Here is a 7,500-nt window from a genome sequence, read left to right on the forward strand (position 1 = left end):
ATATATACACCATTCTTGTTTCCATTCGTTTTGGAACTTGTAAGCGTATTTCTTCATCTTGCTCGTCGACGGCGTCGCCATGTCTGTAATTTCCTCGTTCTTCTGCTTCGTCTCCTTATTGTGTGCGCAGTTGTGCACTCTAAAAGCCCTAGATGTTATGACGTCATTGGGCAGGCAAGCTGTTTATATTGTGGGAAAGCGGACGTGAGAACAGTGCACAGGCTGTCCCCACTCAGTCTCAGGTCCGCATTGAGCTGGAGGGGGCGTGGCCTCCAGCTCCGGCTGAATACCGGGAGTTTGTCGGGAGAAAATCTCTGCCGGGAGGTTGTCGGGAGAGGCGCTGAATACCGGGATTCTCCCGCTAAAAACGGGAGGGTTGGCAAGTATAATATACACTACCGTTCAAAAGTTTGGGGTCACCCAAACAATTTTGTGGAATAGCCTTCATTTCTAAGAACAAGAATAGACTGTCGAGTTTCAGATGAAAGTTCTCTTTTTCTGGCCATTTTGAGCGTTTAATTGACCCCACAAATGTGATGCTCCAGAAAGTCAATCTGCTCAAAGGAAGGTCAGTTTTGTAGCTTCTGTAACGAACTAAACTGTTTTCAGATGTGTGAACATGATTGCACAAGGGTTTTCTAATCATCAATTAGTCTTCTGAGCCAATGAGCAAATACATTGTACCATTAGAACACTGGAGTGATAGTTGCTGGAAATGGGCCTCTATACACCTATTTAGATATTGCACCAAAAACCAGACATTTGCAGCTAGAATAGTCATTTACCACATTAGCAATGTATAGAGTGTATTTCTTTAAAGTTAAGACTAGTCTAAAGTTATCTTCATTGAAAATAAGGACATTTCAATGTGACCCCAAACTTTTGAACGGTAGTGTATATATATATATATATAAATTAAATAAATACTTGACTTTCAGTGAATTCTAGCTATATGTATATATATATTTTTTTATTTTTAATATATATATATATATATATATATATATATATATATATATATATATATATATATATATATATATATATATATATATATATATATATGTATATATATATATATATATATACATATATATATGTATATATATATATATATATATATATATATATATATATATATATATATATATATATACATATATATATATATATATATATATATATATATATATATATATATATATATATATATATATATATATATATATATATATATATATATATATATATATATATATATATATATATATATATATATATATATATATATATACATATATATGTATACCGTATTTTTCGGACTATAAGTCACAGTTTTTTTCATAGTTTGGCCGGGGGTGCGACTTATACTCAGGAGCGACTTATGTGTGAATTTGTTAACACATTACCGTAAAATATCAAATATTATTTAGCTCATTCACGTTAGAGACTAGACGTATAAGATTTCATGGGATTTAGCGATTAGGAGTGACAGATTGTTTGGTAAACGTATAGCATGTTCTATATGTTATAGTTATTTGAATGACTCTTACCATAATATGTTACGTTAACATACCAGGCACGTTCTCAGTTGGTTATTTATGCCTCATATAACGTACACTTATTCAGCCTGTTGTTCACTATTCTTTATTTATTTTAAATTGCCTTTCAAATGTCTATTCTTGGTGTTGGCTTTTATCTAATAAATTTCCCCCAAAAATGCGATTTATAATCCAGTGCGACTTATATATGTTTTTTCCCTTCTTTATTATGCATTTTCGGCCGGTGCGACTTATACTCCGGAAAAATACGGTAATCGGATGGTTGAAAATTGTGAGGCGGGCAAATGTGATAAAAACAAAATAAATACATATTTTTCCAACCCGCAAGCTAACTTCTAATTTTTTAGTTCCTACTTTTTCGAGTCTGGGCAGAGTGGAATACATCACAAGATGTGCTCGGGAGAATTCGTTTTTCAGTGAGAACGGCCATATTATATTATATTTTCTGAGGTATGATCACATTTTGTCCCTAATGCTCCTCACAGCCTCTATGGGGCATATTTACTCTACATGTTTACTGGGAGTTGCTACAATATGCTGTGATGGACTAACCAGTGTTAAGTACTAAATTGTATATATTTATTTATCTTTATTTATGTGGTGTGCTAGAATCCACAGTTTATTTTCCACATGATATAAGTCAAATTAATAACATATTATGTCAGCTATAGTCTTGTTTTATTTTCTGTGACGTCCATAACTATCTTGGAAAAGAAAACTGCGCGCACAATCTATTGTTATCTTCCTACGCACCTAAGTGACTCATAATGTTGTGTCTTCACTCACATGACTTAATATGCATCCAGGGGGGCAAAGTTCATGACTCAGCAGCATCATAAAAGTGCGGCGGCATAGCATTAGTGCAGCCTCTGCAACATCTTGTCAACATCTACTTTGTGGGCGAGATAGCGTGATGGGACCTGTTGCAGCAGACAAATGCGTGTACTGAAAACTGACACCATAAACCTTAAGGCACTGCAATCCATGTATGTTACTTGTAATAGAAGGCTTGTGCAATAGTCACTTCCTGCATGTTACAATTGAGGTCACATCACACTTTGACAATCAAGCTGTCTTGATTGAAACTTCAGCAAGTGCCCCATTTGGAGCGTTTAAATGGGGACATGCTCATGACTCAGTGCTTAAAAAGGATGAGCGATATGGCCTAAAATCTATAATGCAATATACGGTCGTGGTCAAAAGTTTACATACAATTGTAAAGAACATAATGTCATGGCTGTCTTGAGTTTCCAATCATTTCTACAACTCTTATTTGTTTGTGATAGAGTGATTGGAGCACATACTTGTTGGTCACAAAAAAAACATTCATGAAGTTTGGTTCTTTTATGAATTTATTATGGGTCTACTGCAAATGTGAGCAAATCTGCTGGGTCAAAAGTATACATACAGCAATGTTAATATTTGCTTACATGTCCCTTGGCAAGTTTCACTGCAATAAGGCGCTTTTGGTAGCCATCCTCAAGCTTCTGGCAAGCTTCTGGTTGAATTTTTGACCACTCCTCTTGACAAAGTTGGTGCAGTTCAGCTAAATTTGTTGTTTTTCTGACATGGACTTGTTTCTTCAGCATTGTCCACACGTACGTACATACACATATATATATATATATATATATATATATATATATATATATATATATATATATATATATATATATATATATATATATATATATATATATATATATATATATATATATATATATATATATATATATATATATATATATATATTTTTATATATATATATATATATATATATATATATATATATATATATATATATATATATATATATATATATAGAGAGAGAGAGAGAGAGAGAGAGAGAGAGATATGTATATATAGAGATATATATACATATACATATATATACATACATATATAAATACATATATATATATATACAGATATATATATATCAATCAATCAATCAATCAGCTTTATTTGTCCATTCTAACATGTACAAGACACATAAGAACTGAAATTACATTTTCGGCACAATCCCGCTAAGAGCAGACATACGTTACAGGGAGACAAGACGGGACCGCCAACGGATCAGCCACTTAGAGCGCTCCTTAAAAAGGTGGGAAAAAGGTGACAATGGGGAAGGCGGGAAGAGTAAAAAAAATATCAGTCTGAGGCTGGACCCTCAGGAATGGTCCAGACTGAGTCCGAGGAAAAAAACCTCACATAGCATGGCACACATAAACATGGTACATGTAATCACAACAACTCGCAACAGAGTCATCCAACAGGACTTTGGAGGCCGGCAGCTGCTGTTGAGCGCTACTCAGCCCCCACAACCCCGGAGGAATTAAGCAGTGGTGAAGGCGTTGATTTGGGGAGGGGTGTGTGCGTGCATGTATGCCCAATTAACTTGGGTGAGATGTTGGAATTGTCTTTATGGGCCGAGGCCGGCCCCAAGAGTTCAAGAGTTCAAGAGTCCGACCCAGGTGCTTTTGAAAAAAAGGGAAAGGTCAAAAGCGTCTATCTTTGAGGAGTCCTCAGGGGAGTGTTTTCAAACAGCCTGTTCCTCAAGGCCATTCGAGGGAGTCAAATCGTAGATTAAGATGTTGTTTTTTCTTCGAGCAGTCAAAACAATGACATTCCTGCTCTGTATGCTGGCTCTGACAATTCCAATTTATTCTTTCTCTAACTTCATCAAGATGGAATCTACCTTGCGATTCAGCAATCGCTCCAGTCTGTGATCCCACAGCACGACCCAATCCTTCCATTGCGTTGAACAGCCTGTTGGCCCCTTGAGTGGCTGCCATCGTCTTCCGAATTTGACGATACACCAGAGCAATGCCCAGCCCAATCAGCAAATGCCCTGCGATCACAGCTCCAAATAGGTAGATGTCTTCCACGTCCTCGATGGAAAGGACTGAGAGGCACATGATTCTCCAAGTATTCCAGGAATCTCTCACGTACCCCGCAGCAATGGTTCCATCAGGGCAGCCAGGCTCCCCCGAACCTCTTTTCCTTGTCGAAAAGACTGTGTCAATTGCGTCGAGAGTCCAGTTGATCAAATTCATTTTGATGTTTAGATTTGAGGACAGCTCAAGAAAAGAGGCTTCAAAAAGTTAAGACAAGACAAGGACACAAGAAAGCAAGCGGGAAGGAGGAGGAGCAGGGAAAAATGCGACCACCCTCACCAAGAGGCAAGACAGAAAAAAAAGGCAAGACAGAAAAAAAAAAATAAAAAAAATGTATGTATATATATACATATATATACATACATACATACATATATATATATATATATATATATATATATATATATATATATATATATATATATATATACAGATCCAGAAGTTCAGAAAAACTTAGACTTAGAACTTACATTTTTGTGAACTTCTGGATATATATATATATATATATATATATATATATATATATATATATATATATATATATATATATATACATACATACATACATACATACATACATACATACATACATACATATATATATATATATATATATATATATATATATATATATATATATATATATATATATATATATATATATATATATATATATATATATATACACATATATATACTTTTTTGTGAACTTCTGGATCTATATATATAAAAAGAAAAAAAAATATTTATCTATCCATCTATCTATCTATCTATCTATCTATCTATCTATCTATCTATCTATCTATCTATCTATCTATCTATCTATCTATCTATCTATCTATCTATCTATCTATCTATCTATCTATCTATCTATCTATCTATATACAGGTATACTTCAAAATTTACTGATGTAAAAAAAACAAAAAAAAACACACATATATATATATATATATATATATATATATATATATATATATATATATATATATATATATATATATATATATATATATATATATATATATATATATATATATATATAAATCCAGAAGTTCACAAGAAAGTCTAAGCCTGGGTGGGCCCTTAGAGAGGGGGTCCAGACTGAGGACAAGTAAAAAGACAACTCATAGCCATAGCACACATAAGCATGTGGGAAACTTCAAACAACAAAGAACACAAAGGACATTAAAGACATTAAAAGAGCATAGCTGATGCAACCAGCCATTTCTACACAAAGCTACAAAAGTAAAACAAAAAAAAACATACAAAAAAAAACATATACTCTGTTGTGGCCTCTGCGGTGTTCCACGCCATCGTCTGCTGGGGGGGGGGGGGGCATGGCCAGAGACGGGAGCAGACCCAACAAAGTATCGGTATGATACTGATGCTTAAAAGGTTCAAGATCATTAAACAATTACATTTTTGATCCTGATTAATATTTATCAGACAAAAATCACAGGATGGCGGTGTAATAACATTAATTAATTATTTAAATTATTTCCTTATTCCCTTTTATTACATACAATATTTTAAACAACATTAAGTCAATAGTGCAAAATAACTAAATACAAGCAAAAACTCCTACTGGATGTGATATAAATCCTTTGTTTTTACCCCTAAAGTTACCCTGTGTCCTGGGACTTATTTACTGAGTTTGTGAACAATAACAAAAACACAATTTGGTGATAATATCGATCCAATCAATGTAATATCGACCATATACTGATACTACACTTGGCATTTTTATTGTCGATATTTGCATCAATATGCAGAATGTTTCAAAGGCTGTAGCTTAGCTGTTAGAATAACTAACTATTTCCTCCTACTGTACAGCAAGTAGTGTAGCATGTTTAGCTAATCCTCATCCTCCGATGATAATGTAACTTGTAAGAACCATAGTTTTTTTGCCGCCATGGAGGCAAGGATTGATGACTTTGACGCAGCTTCACAATGCGGAGGGACGAGGCTACATTGCCTTGAGGACATAATCTTTCACTTGTCAGTGTTAAATGTGCGGCACACAGCTACAGTAGAACGAGTGTAATCAACATGCATTATCACAACATGACGATAGTATTAAAAGCTACATCCTTGGCCAAATTTAAATAATTTGTTTTGTATATTAATATTATTTGCATTTAATGCACCTTTTTAACCCAATGCACATACAGTACATAGTGCTTGCTTTCTGTCTCTATGCGTCAGACTAAACTGAAATGACGTGCTTGATACGTAATTAGTAGAACTATAATGAGGTTCTTGTTGAATTAATGTTAGCTGTCGAGAGACCCGTCGTGGTTTGTCCCAGTTTTGCAGCCCGGGGAGTCACGTCAACTCGTGTCTGTGATGGAGTGCGAGCAACAAGATCCCTAAAGAGTCACAGAGCCAGCTACAGTTCAGTGACTTTAGAACATGTCAAATGTTTCTCAATAGCCTCATGTTAAAATACATGCTGTTTTCTGTTTGCTTAATCTTTGGCTTTAGTGGCTATTTTGTGACGCCAAAGAAGGTGTGTTAAGAAGAATGTGAGAAGTGGAGAAAATACTTAGGAAATGGTGTGGCCTGCATTCAAAGCAGTAAGTCTATTGTGTCTATAATGTTTTGTATGTTAGTTGACTTTTTTTTTACACTTGTTTGACAAGTAAGAATACCAATAAGTGGATGTTTGAGGCCCAATTGCAACATGGAGCAGCTTTATATCAGTAAAGGTTTTGTAATGGGGACAGTTTGATACTGAAGCGGATATATATATATATATATATATATATATATATATATATATATATATATATATATATATAATATATATATATATATATATATATATATATATATATGTATATGTGTATATATGAGTTATGTACTTAACAAAAAAAGGTGAAATAACTGAAAACATGTTTTATAAAATAGCCACCCTTTGCTCTGATTACTGCTTTGCACACTCCTGGCATTCTCTCGATGAGCTTCAAGAGGTAGTCACCTGAAATGGTTTTCACTTCACAGGTGTGCTTGAAGCTCATCAAGAGAATGCCAAGAGTGTG

This window comes from Entelurus aequoreus, linkage group LG17 (assembly GCF_033978785.1).
Source record: "Entelurus aequoreus isolate RoL-2023_Sb linkage group LG17, RoL_Eaeq_v1.1, whole genome shotgun sequence".
NCBI lineage: Eukaryota > Metazoa > Chordata > Actinopteri > Syngnathiformes > Syngnathidae > Entelurus > Entelurus aequoreus.